The sequence below is a fragment of the Danio rerio genome, chromosome 24 (assembly GCF_049306965.1).
Source record: "Danio rerio strain Tuebingen ecotype United States chromosome 24, GRCz12tu, whole genome shotgun sequence".
In the NCBI taxonomy this organism is placed as follows: Eukaryota; Metazoa; Chordata; class Actinopteri; order Cypriniformes; family Danionidae; genus Danio; species Danio rerio.
This window is the reverse complement of record NC_133199.1, coordinates 10,817,503-10,832,515: the sequence shown is the minus strand read 5'-3', so window position 1 is coordinate 10,832,515 and position 15,013 is coordinate 10,817,503. Positions and strand designations below refer to the sequence as shown.

At 36.7% G+C, this 15,013-nt stretch overlaps 1 long non-coding RNA gene across 1 annotated transcript in view; it reads right to left on the bottom strand.

Annotated features, from left to right (window-relative positions):
* The window catches only part of si:ch211-69l10.2, a 94,040-nt gene that overhangs the window by 35,273 nt on the left and 43,754 nt on the right, over positions 1-15,013 (bottom strand). Inside the window, exon 2 of the long non-coding RNA XR_223045.6 lies at positions 11,609-11,840. This is a non-coding gene — a long non-coding RNA (si:ch211-69l10.2). The remainder of the gene's footprint in view (positions 1-11,608; positions 11,841-15,013) is intronic.

Below are 15,013 nucleotides of genomic sequence, written 5' to 3'. Positions count from 1 at the left end.
ATGAAAAAATGACCAAAAATATATATAAAAAAGTGATAAAAAGGAGAAAATATGAAAATATAAAAATATGATAAAAAGGAGAGAAGCTCTCAAAGGTAATTCTGAAGCATTCGTTCATTTTCTTTTCGGCTTAGTCCCTTTATTAATCTAGGGTCACCACAGCGGAATGAACTTATCCACCATGTTATACGCAGCGGATGCCGTTCCGGCTGCAACCCATCTCTGGAATACATCCTTTGCTTCGAGATGACTACTACCTATTACTACTACCTATTGTTATTATCTATGACTTTTCAAATGATCTATTTTACAGGAGAAACTACAAAAAAAGGGTTATTATTATTATGTTTTAATTTTTTTTTATTATTTAAATGGCCAAATTCAACACGGAAAGTTGAATGTGCTTTTCAAAAAAAAATAAAAATAATAAATAGACTACAGTATTTATTTAAAACTTTAACAGATTCTCTTTTTTTCTAATTATATATAATGTGATACATTTGTAATTTAAAATATTAGGTAAATAAGTTCTTTTATATATTTATTTATTTTAAAATAATTAGAAAATGTGTTTGGTAAGTTAACCTCCTACTACTTCAGTGGCCACATACATGGACAGCACATTTTAGCTCTTAAGTGGCTCTTAAAATACTTTGAACCTTTATATTTTGTTATACACATACAGTGTCATCCTACAACTGTTTTGCAGCATATGAAATGTCCCAAACTGTATTTTTAACTGTCTAAAATGGGGGAAAAAATTTGTTTTTACTGTCTGATAGTCAAAGCAAGTTCAAATAACTATCTATATGTTATATGTGGATTAAAAACAGTCAGGAAAAAGTCTTTTATCTAAATTTGGACCACAAATCCACATATATGGACATCATTTTTCCCTAAAAGTACATCATATCAAAAAATAATACTTGGATTTTTATTCTAATTATGTTCCATTAAGCCCAAATAGCAAAGGGAAATAAATGCAAGTAAAAAACCATCTTGGGCTATAAGAGGTTAAAACTTGTGGTTATGATGACCAATAGACAAGCTAAAATTGGCCTTAAAATGTCACTACAATGCAGTATTTAAACCTCAAATGAAAAGTAAATGAGGTGAATAACTGCAAAAAAAGTCCACTTTTTGAGAAAAAAAGAACCACCTCTTTCACCAGGCTGGCTACAGGCCTGCAAACTGCCAGATGGAATCTCTCCACCTAATCAGATAACTGAACCGCCACTCAACAATAAAACAAACCGCAGAACCATAAAACTTTAAACTGTTCAATATAAGAGAGAAGCGAGTGCTGTACATAAGAGTTTATTACTTTACAACCAAAAGAAAGAACAATAAGTATTTTCTTTCATCTCTTTCATGGTCTCTCATGTTCTGCTGTAAAATAGGTGGGAAGAATGAATCATTGATAAAAGCTACCAATTTGTGCAATGCAAGGACACCTCTCTACAAAGTGTGTATTGTTCTTGGACAGGTGACTGTGATTTATGTCATGTCATGAAATATGTCATACTGTAAGTGTCCATTTTTTTGTGCATAATTCATAAACAAATGCGTTTTCCATTGATGTATTGCTAGGATAGGGAAATATCTGGCCAAGATATAGTTATAAGAAAATCTGGAAGGTTAAAAAAAAATGGCAACTGTGTGGCAACAGTGTGTGTATAATGAAAGGACACTGGACAACAAAATTGGAGATCCACGTACAGTTTATTAAAGAGAAGTCAAAAACAGAAAAATTAAGGTTTTGCTAAATTTGTAGTCAAAATACAGGCTAATGGTCAGGCTAGGCAGCAAAGAATCAAAACGGTAAGCACGACAGGGATCAAAACATGGCAAAACAATCAAGGAAAAACACTTATAACTTATATTATTATAATGCTACATGAGGTAAAACAAGACTCAGCAACGTGTGTGAGAAAGTGAGTGGTTTAAATAGTCCAGCTAATCAATGATCATGAGTTTCAGCTGTGTGTGTGACCAAATGAATGTCAGCAGTGGCAGGAATGATAAGTGCAAAATGTTCTGGGTGTTGTAGTTTCAGTGGCTGAATTGTATTTCTCCAACATTCTGCAACTGTTCATAACAAAGTGAATATCGACAGCCTCTAATAGTAAAAATTAATTCTATTTTTCATAAACACAGTTAAATTGACATTTTGGCTTGTCATCAGCGGGGAAAACCCCACCCATTAGTCATGATCTTTCCCCCATTCGCATAGATAGTCCTGAGTGAGAAACAGTCATCCACCATTAATGTTTTCACTTGATGAAGATAATCTCAGCAAATAAGGGCATTATAAACAGTGAGTTTTAGGATGCACAAATGAACACCAGAGTCTATATAGACCAGTGACGTGCGGTGAGGTTTGTGGCTGGTCAGGCACTGACTTACAAATATATGCACCCAATATGTTATTAAACTACCGACTGTGTTTCATATCTCATATTAGCATTCTTTCTAAACACATAGTAGGTATATAGGCCTTTTGGGCCAAGGAAGAATGTAAAATGTATAATGATTCAATATGCCGCCCCAAAAAACAACAAGGTTGGCACAACAGACACAGGACCATGGCGGATGCGCTCTCTGTCTCTCATTCACTCACACAAACACACACATACACACAGGATTTGCACACTGGTTCTACCTTTATTTGTCTTGAAATGACTTGAATTCATTTGAAAAGATCAAGTTGTGTTCTGTCCCGTCCTTTGAAACAAGCCCTTTAGCTCTGGTATTGATCTGGCAATGACAACCTTTAGTATTGGTCATCAATTATTTATTACTTCATGATTTGATTGAAAGCGCAATTTTGATGATTTTTGAGCTGAGATATCGACGTTACATCAGCCATTTTGCTGATTTTGCTGAAAGCAAAACATAAAGGACTCCTTGAACTGTACTTGACTACTTAAGAAGAGCATCCAACCAACAAGAATAACCGTGAGCTCACGTGCGCCCCCTCCATTGCGGCAGAGCTACTGCCTGCCTCACCCCAGGTCTTTTCAGTGCGGCTGCATTTTAGATCTTAACACTAAATAAGTGATAGACATTCCTGAAATACATTACATATTATATGGAAAGTGAGGACATAAAATAAACAAATAAAAACATGAAGCATTACATTGGTAGCATACACTGAGTAAGCAAAAGGCACATTCTCAAGCCAGTGTGCAGTGTATTGCGCAATCTGACCTGAGGCACAGCTCTGTGCTGCCTCACCTCACTTTCTACGCTATAAATGATGAGGAAATATGCAGAATACAGCGATTTTGGTCATAACATGCAGATCCAAGAGTTATAAAATATTATTTGTGAGCTGAAACTTCACATACATACTCAAGGAACATAAGAGACTAAGGCCCCGTTTACACTAATACATTTTAGTTTTTAAAAAGGCATTTTAGTATGAAAACGATCCACGTCCACACTGGCGTTTTACCTAGCATTTCTGAAAAGATCTCCGTCCACACTATACTGTTGTAAATGCTGCAGCGTAGGCGTAGGTCTGAGCCCCATGCAGTCAATGGGGGCTTTGAGCACAAAACCCCAGGGTAGAGCTGCGCACGTCAGACGGTTCATTAAGGCTCTTCCTCTAGATCTAATCTCACTATTTTTATTAAACTTGATATTTAATTCATCTTGTTGTCTATATCTAACGACATACTCCCCGACTTTGGTCTTTTAAATCTATTATGCCTAGTTCAGACTGCATGATTTTAGCACCGATTTTGGTTCGCTGACAGGTTTTGAGAAATCGCCGATAAATGCCTGAAGTCACAGGCTAATCGCTGCTCGTGCACGTGAGTGACAATCACACAGTATGAACGATCAAAGACGCGATCTGAGAGAATCGCAGATGAGTCGCCGATGCCTGTGAGATATTTGGCATGCTAAATATCTGGAGCTGTCGGCGAATCAAATCATGCCGTGTGAATTGAGTTTTGACTGAAAATAACATCAGCCATCGCCTACAGCCAATGAGAGAGCAGCATTCACTTGTGTGTGCATGTGTGTGTGTATACCTGCTGCAGGCCAGCGGGAGGCTGGGGAGAAGTTAAAAGCGCTCTTTTTCGGTTTATTTGGACCCACGAAATGGAGGGAAAACTAATGGAGGTTTGACAGGACTCAGGAGCAACCGTGTCTGTTTGACGTTTTGTACAGAAAGAAATTAGTTTATTATCAACGTTGAGGAGAAATGGCTTTAAACCCAGGTGAGCAAACATGTACATGTTCTACCCCATTAAAGGCTTCTTTCTCATTATGTAGTTAATAACAAAAGATATACTACATGTTTTTGTCGGCGATTCTCCCTATAGTAAAGTCATGCAATGTGAATGTCCATGTCGCCGAACCATCTTGCAGTGTAAACAAAGCAGCGACGAAACGCTAGCCCAGATAGTCATGCAGTGTGAAAACATCTGTGACACGACTACTTTGAAAATCATGCAGTCTGAACTCGGCATTACTTGTTCTCAGGTAACGTGTTTTGGCTGAGCGCAAGGATACGTTAATCTATTAATTTATGTAACCACGCACACTGATTCAGCACATTTGACTAATTGCTTGCCTTTATTTCCTATAATGTATAAACATATTGTACGTTATACATTTATAATGGCCATTATTGATTTTTAAAACGGAAATTCAGCAAGAGACGGTGTATGTTTAGCATTTTTCATTGAAAATGAATGGAGGCCGTTATGTTATAAGCTCCATTTTGTTATAAATATGCATACAGTGAAGATGACGCTCATACAAATATATAGCTACATGACCTCTCAACATTTTAAGTATCTGTTCAGTTAATATTAAGATGAAAATAGGCAGTTTCTCATATCATGTTTTCATTTTACTGTTAAGATAGTAAAACAATTTAGCCAGAGTGATGCGAATAAGTTTATAAAGTACATTGTTCCCTTTGAAGATTTACCCGACGTGTCCTTGGAAGTTTTCTATATCGAACTTGCGAAGTCTGAACTCAAGAAAAAGATGCAAGATTGAACTTTGTGTAGGCTACTTAAGGCCCGTGCACACCGGGACGCTTTTTACTCGCGTTTTCCGTCAACGTTTAACGCCTCGTGATGAAATAAAGGGCGCCAATGTGATAATGCACCCCAACGCACAAAACGCCTGGCGCAAATACAACCTTTTTTTAAGAAACGCCTCATGCTCGTTTTTTTTTTGTTTTGACGCCCCGTGTTAAAACCTTCTCCTCCAATCAGATTGGCAATTTTGTTCACAAAAGTTACAGCAAACAGCACTTTAAGTCGCTCAAGATCAAAACTGTCAATGCGAGCACACATTGAAGAAGGTGCCAAGAGGCGATATGAACGTGGAGCTGCTTATTGCTCTGTGTACAATAATCATTTCTTCATTGCTAGAGCTGGAGCTACTACTTAAACCATCCATGCTTCTTCGAGTCACCAGTAACTTTAACAAGAAGCATGTGAACTTCCTCTCTTCCTCTTCTTCTGTGTTAAAAGCAGGGTGTCAGAAGCTTAGAGTTGTGTAGCGCCATCTAACGTCAAGGGGTGATTTTGCATACTCTTCTGCTTGACGCCAGTGAAAATCACTTGGATCTTGAATCTGAAAAAGTGTCTCGTAAAACGCTGACAATTAACGCAAACGAAAAGCGTCCTCATGTGTACAAGCCTTTAATATTGAGGGAAAAGCCTGACACCATCCAAACCGGAACGGAGCAGCAGCGTTTTAAAACCAAAACAGCCCCTACAACATATTCAAATTGCTCCGTTTTCGGGGCTCAGAAACTCCAGGGTAGTGTGGACGAAAGGCGTAACCGTACTTATGCATTTCAAAACAAAAAGGTATTAGTGTAAATGGGGCCTTATTGTACATCTTGTAAAAAGGGGCATATAGGTCCCAACTTTAAAGTTGCAATGCACATTAAAAATTGGGTTGACATATTTACAATAGGAAATTTTTATAAAAAATATTTACTTAATTTTATTTACTTATTGTTGCACAAAAGAAAAATAATTTTGATCCATTAATGTATTTTGGACTATTGCCAAAAAAATATACCCGTGCAACACACAGTAAGAACGGTTTTGAGGTTCACTTTTGACTTTCACAGACATTTATTATAGCCCTTTACCCTTTTTATCATCAGAAAATACTACACTCACTGCAACTTCACCAGTTATATGCTTCAACAATATGAGCATGTGAGGGGCTGAAGGGTGTGAAAGCATCGCTATATGGACAGATACTGTTGCAAAGACACGCTGGCTGTGCGATATTCCAGGGATGGTGATGAGGTTTTGTCAGGAATGTGTATGAAGGGGAGAGGCTGTTTAAAAAAGGACCAGCTTGACATGTTCACACGCACACACACACACATGGACACATTCGATAGCTCATGCCCCTGCCCTGATTCTGTGAAGGCTGCTGATTGACAATAAACCTACAGAAGTTGCCGGTGTCATTCAAAAATGCATGACTCAGGATATATAATGTCAGTTTACAACAAAAGAATTACATCTGAAAACAGCCAGCAAACATTTTTGTGACATCCAATAGAAATCTAAATGTAGACAGCTTGGGTTAAAAAAAGGCTAAACTTGGGCTGTCATTGAGAATCTAAAAGACATCTAAGAATAGCCCAAAAACTAGATTAGGCAGATTACACAGACTTTATATGTATAGTCATTTGTTTCTGCTTATTTGATGACTAGTCTAGTTTTGGCCTGTTCTTAGGCATCTATTAGATTTTCACCAAATTTATCCTTATTTTAGCAAAGTCGACTATGTTTAGACGTCTATTAGACATCTATTAGACATCTTTTAAAAACAAAAATGCTTGCTGGCCAGTTTTTTTATTATCCAATACAATTCACCCACCCAAAAATAAACATTTATAATTCTAAAACTACAACATACATAGAATGCAATATTTTTCAAAACGTTTGTGCATTATAAACAGTATTGTAAAATTAGAGACTTTGTGTATGTGTGCATAAAGAACACCCTGATTCAACACATTTACCTGTAGGTTTGCCTGAATGACTCTAATAGTACAATCAGGATGTGCTATATCTATATAGATACAGGTTGAATTAACACTGTCAGCTTTAATTGCACTTGCATTATACATTACAATTTAATTGCACACACACATGCACACAAACTCAACCGCTCTTTCTTCACTGACTATTAAATCATTTACTGTTGCTGCCAAGAGCACATTCCACAGCTCCAACATACATGATCAGGACATGATTCATAAAGTTTCACATTGGAATGAAACGCTAGTTTTCCTGGAAGATGGAAGTGGATCTTGTTCACAAATTCCAAGTTAAATTAACCTGGACACCAAATTCTCCCACAGGCATTTCAAACTAGATGTTTTTTGAATGGCAAGTTCTATCAGGGCAGGTGTGTCTTCCTATATATATATATATATATATATATATATATATATATATATATATATATATATATATATATATATATATATATATATATTTATATATATATATATATATATATATTAATTCATTCATTCATTCATTTTTTTATATTCACCAAAGCAAATCCTTGTATCATCCAACAAACCTGAACTCAAGCTTCTGGGATCCATTTACATACTTGAAAACTGTTTCCATGTACAGTTGAAGTCAGAATTATTAGCCCCCCTTTCAATTGTTTTTTTTTTTTTTTCTCTTTTAAATATTTCCCAAATGATGTCTAACAGAGCAAAGAAATGTTTACAGTATGTTTGATAATATTTTCTCTCATGGAGAAAGTCTTATTTGTTTTATTTCGGCTAAAATAAACGCAATTTTAAATTTTTTTAAACCCATTTTAAGGTCAAAATTATTATAAATTACTCCAACTGTTCTCTGTGGTTTTGCAGGCCAAGACCAGTTCTGTTAGGTCAGCAACAGAGCTGTATAAACCCTACTATTTAAGTAACAGGCTTTGGAGAGGGTCAAGATTTGTTTTAACATTCCTCATCCTATGCAGCTAGGGGTTTTGTGAAAGACAAGCACAGACCTATGGGTGACGTATGTGTGTATGCATGCGTGCATGTGAGGCGGCCGCTCTGTGAAACACAAGAGTCAGCCATTCGCAGCAAGCTGTTCATCCACTCATCTTTCATCAAATGACCCTTGCTGAAAAGTGATACGTCAGGAATGCGCGCCAGTCAGTCCCGGCCAATCACAGACAGGGAAGCGTAATGGAGCACCGTCAATGATGAGGAAGGTCTCATTCATCGTCTTTCTGCTCATTCACCCTTTAGTTAAATGGACCTTGCAGAGTTACAGAAATGATGATCCGACCTCCCAAAAAGTGGCATCCGCAAAGATCATTGGCACTTACTTGGAAGGTTAAGGGTGATTAATAACTGACAAAAAACATGATGTCTTTTTTTTTTAACAAAGTGTCTCATGCTCACAACAGTAGTGATTTTTTTATTGATTATATTTATTATATTTATCTATTTTAAAATGTGCAAATAGAAAGTTTTATCTAGTTTTATTATTCAAAATATTATTCATGGTCACCTTTAATGTATTATTTAGAAAAATGTAAAACATCTTTTTGTATTGTATGTAAATAAAACAATTACATTGTTTTAGTAAGATATATAATGTTAATGCAAAATATTAAAATTATTTCACAAAATCTTGTGGAAAATGGGTAAAAGTGAAGAACAGTAAAAAAGTATTAAGATATAAATGTACAATTTAATTGACTATTTTACTGCTGCATAGTTATCTTTAAATGCAGTATTTTAATAAGTCATCAATTTATTCTAAATAATTTGTATAAAATCCATTTTTTTTGTTTTATTTATTGTTTATTTATTTCTTTATTTATTTTATTATTGTATTTATTCATTTATATTTTGCCCATTTTATTGTTCTAAAATACAAGGGAAACAAAATAATATTAAAGTTGAATTATTATTTTAAGGATTGAAGACTTGTTTACACAAAACACATCTCATCTAAATATGTATGCTTTACAATGTTTTCTTTACAATTAATTGAGTTTTTATTAGCATTTTCTAAGTCCAATGTTAAACTTTCAGATACTAATAATCAAAGACTTTATAGATTACACAAGACAAGTCACTCGTATAGTTTGGAATGGGGAAAATTGTAACAGTCAAAGCTGAATGAAGCCCCGCTTCTAGTACAAGAGACTGAGGATTCTCCTGGGGAGGGGCTTAAACCAGACGTGAGTTTCTGCAGAGTTTGTGTAAGTGGAACATTTAGAAATGCAACTAAAAAGACAGTTGTTGTTAAATTTTATAGGTGATTCCTAATTTGCAATCGTAAGCTTGGCAAGCAATTTTGGAGAATTTGATGTTTCCCCATTTACACAGAATGCCCAAGCAAAGATGGCTGCTGAATAAAATGACTTGAAAAATAATTGAAAAAAAAATGTATAGAAACAAAATGCATGTTGATAATACAGCGTACAAAAGCACCAGGATTTCTTGTTCACAATTTTATTGTACACATTTTTGCGATGTTATTGCAAAATAACACAAATTTTGGTCGTATTGTTTGTTTACAGTTTTATTGCACAAAATACACATTTCTGTGACGTTATTGCGTTATGTGCATGCTACTTTGATTGAGCATTGTAATGTTTGCTTGTTTACAGTTTTATTTTACAATATACAAATAAAGGGGCTGCACGGTGGTGCAGTGGTTAGCACATTTGCCTCACAGCAAGAAGGTCGCTGGTTCGAACCTCAGCTGGGTCAGTTGGCGCTTCTGTGTGGAGTTTGCTTGCTCTCCTCGTGTTCGTGTGGGTATCCTCACTTACCCCACATGTCCCCCACATGTCCAAAGACATGCGGTACAGGTGAATTGGGTAGGCTTAATTGTCTGTAGTCTATGTGTGTGAGTAAGTGTGTATGGATGTTTCCCAGTAATGGGTTGCAGCTAGAAGGGCATTCACTGTGTAAAACATGTGCTGGATAAGTTGGCGGTTCATTCTGCTGTGGCGACCACAGAATAATAAAGCGACTAAGGCGAAAAGAAAATGAATGATTGAATGAATATACAAATGATTGACCTCTTAAAAAGTTTAACATGTTGACCTCCAGTGTGAGGTAGTTATTTATTTTTATTTAATTCACCCATTTCTCAAGTTGTGGAAAAAAAAAAAATTAACAACCATGTACCAAAAAAGGTAGAATTTTGATGAAGAGTTGTAAAATGGTCACAGTTACGTAGCTCTGAAATATGTTATGGAAAAGCAAATAAACAGAAATAAATTACATAGCAAATAATATATATATATTTATTTTTTTATATATATATATACATATATATATTTTTTTTTTTTTTGTGAAATAAATGCCCAATGTGACATATGTTCATTGATTCATTTTCTTTTCGGCTTAGATCCTTTATTTATTATGGAACGCCACAGCGGAATGAACCGCAAACTTATCCAGCACATGTTTAATGCAGCGGATGCCCTTGAAGCCACAACCCGACACTGGGACACATACAACATACAACCCATACACCTTTGCATTCACGCATGTCTTTGGACTGTGAGGGGAAACCGGAGCACCCAAAAGAAACCCACGCAAACACAGGGAGAACATGCAAACTCCACACATAAATCCCAAGTGATCCGGCCGAGGCGATTGTGCTACCAACTGCACTACAGTGCTGCCCAGATATGGGTAGTAGTAGCTCATTTGTAGCCCAGATCTGGCAAACAGAAGCGTTCCATTCTGTGTGGTGTCCGAATGTAAGTATCTGGTGTGGGCCGGATCTGGGCCAAAATAAAAACAAACTCTGGCCCAGAATAGGGTCAGTTCTGGTTCATTTGGTTGAATTCTGGCTAATATGTGATATTGCTATGGCTTAATTGTGGCCCAGATCTGGCAAACAGAAGCGGACCGCCCAAGTGCCATCATTCTATACGGTATGTGAGCCGGATGTAATTGTCGGATTTGAGCCACATGAATTTTGCTAGCTGGGCTCAGTTTATGCCAGAAAACATAGATATGCAGATATTTCTTTTTATAAAATGTAAAATCCCAGCACAGTCACAGTTTTAGTTTGTTTATATCAATAAGTCTACTTCAGTCTGTATTATTCTATTCTGGAATTCATTTGTTTATAAAACAGCAATTTGGTTGTGGCAGAAAATATTATTTAACAAAAAATGTGCAGCAGTTAAGAAAAAAAATCGAGGGCTTTTCATCTTAAATGAGTTTTAAAACATTTTATTTAAAAATAATTGTGTTAAAAATGATTGTGAATAAATCGTGAGATTAGTATCGTGAATCCTATCGAATCGAAAGTCAGTTGAATTGTTACATCCCTAATAACATTACAGATCTTTCACAAAGAGGGGCTGCATTTCAAAAACAACTGCCGAAACGTGTTATATGTGGTCCATTCGGTCTGTATTATATGCCTCATAACTTTCCAATAAGGAGAAATAGGTTATTATGGGCTAAAATTACTAATAAACAATTACAAATAATGCAAAAACGCCAGTATAAGCTGAAGTTTATAATACATATACAAATATGCTGCCTATATACCGGTTTCTGTCCGACTCCAAATACCACAGCATTCCTTACCCTTTTCCGCATCTTTATGCCATTGTGTGAAACCCAGCTGTCCGCAGTCAACAGCCGATCTTCATCTCCTTGCAGCAAAGCAGTATTGTTGACTTTGATGGCAAAGAGCTGTCAGCTCACGGGGGGCCAGAATGTGGAGGTCTTTTCCTGAAAAGTTTGGCATTCACCCCTAGCTCTGGTTTCAGGCTTCCAGCAAGAGAACGACAGGCAGGCCGGCAGCTGTTCTGAAGGTCTGTGAGGAAATGAAGTAGGCAAGTCATCAGTTTATAGGGATGAATGGGCATGACTAAGCCATAATAAAAACTGAGCATGTCCACTAATTAGGTTTCTACTATGCATTAGGGGGGAGGGACCTCTAATAGCATCTCTCGCTTAGGTGAAAGAAGCGTATACCTTTTACGATGCAAATTAGAGAGAATTTGCTTCTAAAATTACCCAACAGCTGGTTCAGCTATTTTTATTTCCACACACTTACATGCTTTTTGTGTCTTCCTGCTAGCCTTTTAACCTATCTTCAACAGTTATCGGCTAAATTATGCAGCAATTCACTCAAGATTTACCGAGGAAAAGCTAAAGTGAGCTTTTATTTAATCTTTGATCTGTTTTCCTGTAAGAACTCAGTGACCTCAAGCATTTCCTTGATTCGACTGCGCTAAATCTTGAACAGGTTTGTCGGGACTCGCTGATGCTCTCGAAATGCATTAGCACCACATTATCATATATTTAACTCATTTTAGATGTCAAGAAAAGCATGTGAACGAGGCCAAGGAGACGCACTGACTCACTAAACTCCAGCTTACTAATGGCAAGAAAAAGGAGAATATACTCTTGGGAAACAGCATGTAATTTACCATTAGAGCTTTTAAGAGCGAGTTAAACGCCAATTAAATGTTCAGTGAGTCAGAATGTCATCCTCACCTTGGAATTTCAAAACAGGTTAACACACGCTGCCATTGTTGAACTTCAGAGAGAACATGTTTAAGTGTCTGTTACGCAGTGTAGATTACGGCTTAGTCACATGTTTTGACAGACAGCACCATTTTCAAAACCAACATAATTAAGGTGGAAATCTGTAAACTAGACCTGTGAGGTGTAAATGTAATCATGGTGTGTGAACAACTTCGTTTTAACAGCTCAACAGAAAGTGATTTGTCCTAGTTCCGATTCTAGGTGAGCTGCTCAGCTGTGTGCAGCTACTGGAAGTAGAACTGCAAAGACGGCTCTTTTAAAAGATGGGGAGTCATACAGTATTTGCAGCTGCAGCCTATAAATTAGTGGCGTTAAACTTGGACAGGCATGTCGCACAACAGGTGCATTGCCTGAATAGGGCTATGATGCTCAGAGAAGTACTGAGGGGAGGTTTTTTTTTTTCTTTGCAGCAGCAGCAGACTGTGAATTCTGTATCAGATTATAGAGTATGATTATCTGATCATCACTATAGATTGTGCAGCAGCTGTAAGAAGCTGTGGTGATGTATAGGTGTTTGTGGTTTATGTATATATACACACACACATACTGTACACACTCAAACTCACACACACAAATATACAGTATATAGAGTAAAGAAAAATCAACATAGGCTCATTCTGAAAACATAGTCCTATATACATTTTAAAGTTTAAATGGCTGCATTTCATCCCTAAAATGAACGCTATATGGGGCGGTGTGATGCCGTTCCTTTTCTCGCTTACCAAGGGCCTCATGAATGAAGACATCGAATTAATACTAAAACATTGCCTATGCACAAAGCTGTAAATGTGCAAACGCAGTCAAAAATTCAGATGTATGAAACTCTGTGTATGTGGAATCCCCCGCATATTCTCTCTCAGTAATGATTTTAAATCACACTGAACTGAGCTAAACTGAACTGAATTTAAACACTAAAAACTGAACTACACTGTTCCAGTTACTTTGACCATTTATGTGAAGCTGCTTTGACACAATCCACATTGTAAAAGCGCTATACAAATAAAGCTGAATTGAATCGAATATTCTCTTTGTACATACAAATTAACGTGAAACTGAGTGCACATGCATGAGAGCAAAACCCCTACCTGGCTCCTCCCCCTTATAAATATGGTAATGACTCTACTTTGGCAAAACTAAAAGAAAAAGCAAAGGCAAAAGCAAGCCAAAAGAGAAACTTCACAGAATGTGAATGGAGGTGCTTCTATCGGAGGTAGACCGGAGAAAAACAGTGCAAGTTTGCCCTCCGCAATTATTAACAAAAGAAAAAAAAATTGAGTTTGAGAGTTTAGCTGATGCTGTTAACGCAGTGGGGTCTGAACATTGCATGAACATCAAATGAGTGAATTAAAAAAAGAAATGGTCCGATGTAATGGTGTCAATTTTTGTAGTGTCTATTTAGGCTAAGTGGAATGAACTAGTTGGGGGATTCCCGCCCATCATCAATTGATTACCAGAGACAACATAACTAAAGAGAGCAGCAAACAGCAGCGTAAGTGGCGTAGCTCGTAAAGTGCTTGTTAATATGTTTTGACACGATCGATCATGAACCCGGTTCGAATCCAGCGTCTAATGAGCTGCTCCTTTTTTTCCTCACTTACACATCAGATTTTACCTCCTCTTCATCGTGAGGAAGACAAGTAGGAATTATTAATAAGTGTGTGTATTATGTTAAGCATATTTGAGAATCACATATTATTTGCACATTTATTGAATGGAAATGTTTCTGATTCAAATATGCAAATTTGTTTTCAGATGGTGCCTTTATAGCAATGTGTGTGCAGTTGATCGCTCTGATTACAATGGGAAAACCGGCGAACGTTGCAAATTGTGCTTTAATGTTTGGCTGGTAAACTGCATGATATGGAAACCTTATATACCTGCTAGACATGCGGATGATCTCGTCCCATACAGCTGCCATTGCACGGTTCAAAGATACTTTGTAGTGTGCAATTTAACACAATTACCTCTAGAAGTTGCTATTAAAAATAAAACAAACCCACACAAGAAATACACGTACGCAAAGTTTTGCATTAATACATAAGGCCCCAGGCGATTACTGCCGCATAGACTGCTTTTCTGCTGTTACCAGTTTGTCTAGCTCGCCATGTACGTCAGTGAACTTGAGACGCAGAGAGGAGTTGACCGTGACAACAAAGTTTGAGTCCAGTAAAGAACAGTTCCAGAAAGACAAAAACAAAAGCTAAAAAATAAAATAAACAAGTAAATAACAGGGTAAAATGTGGTAAAATCTGAAAACCTGGTATAAAATCTGTCTTTTTCTGGATTTCTTTTTAAATCACTGCAGTTGTTTAGTAGTAGCTCCTGGGACGTATTCTGCTCTCTCCAGAAATGTATATACACTCTCAGAAAAAAAGGTACAGTGAAGGTACAATTTTGTTCCTAGAGGGAACAAAATATATAATTGTACCTTTAAAG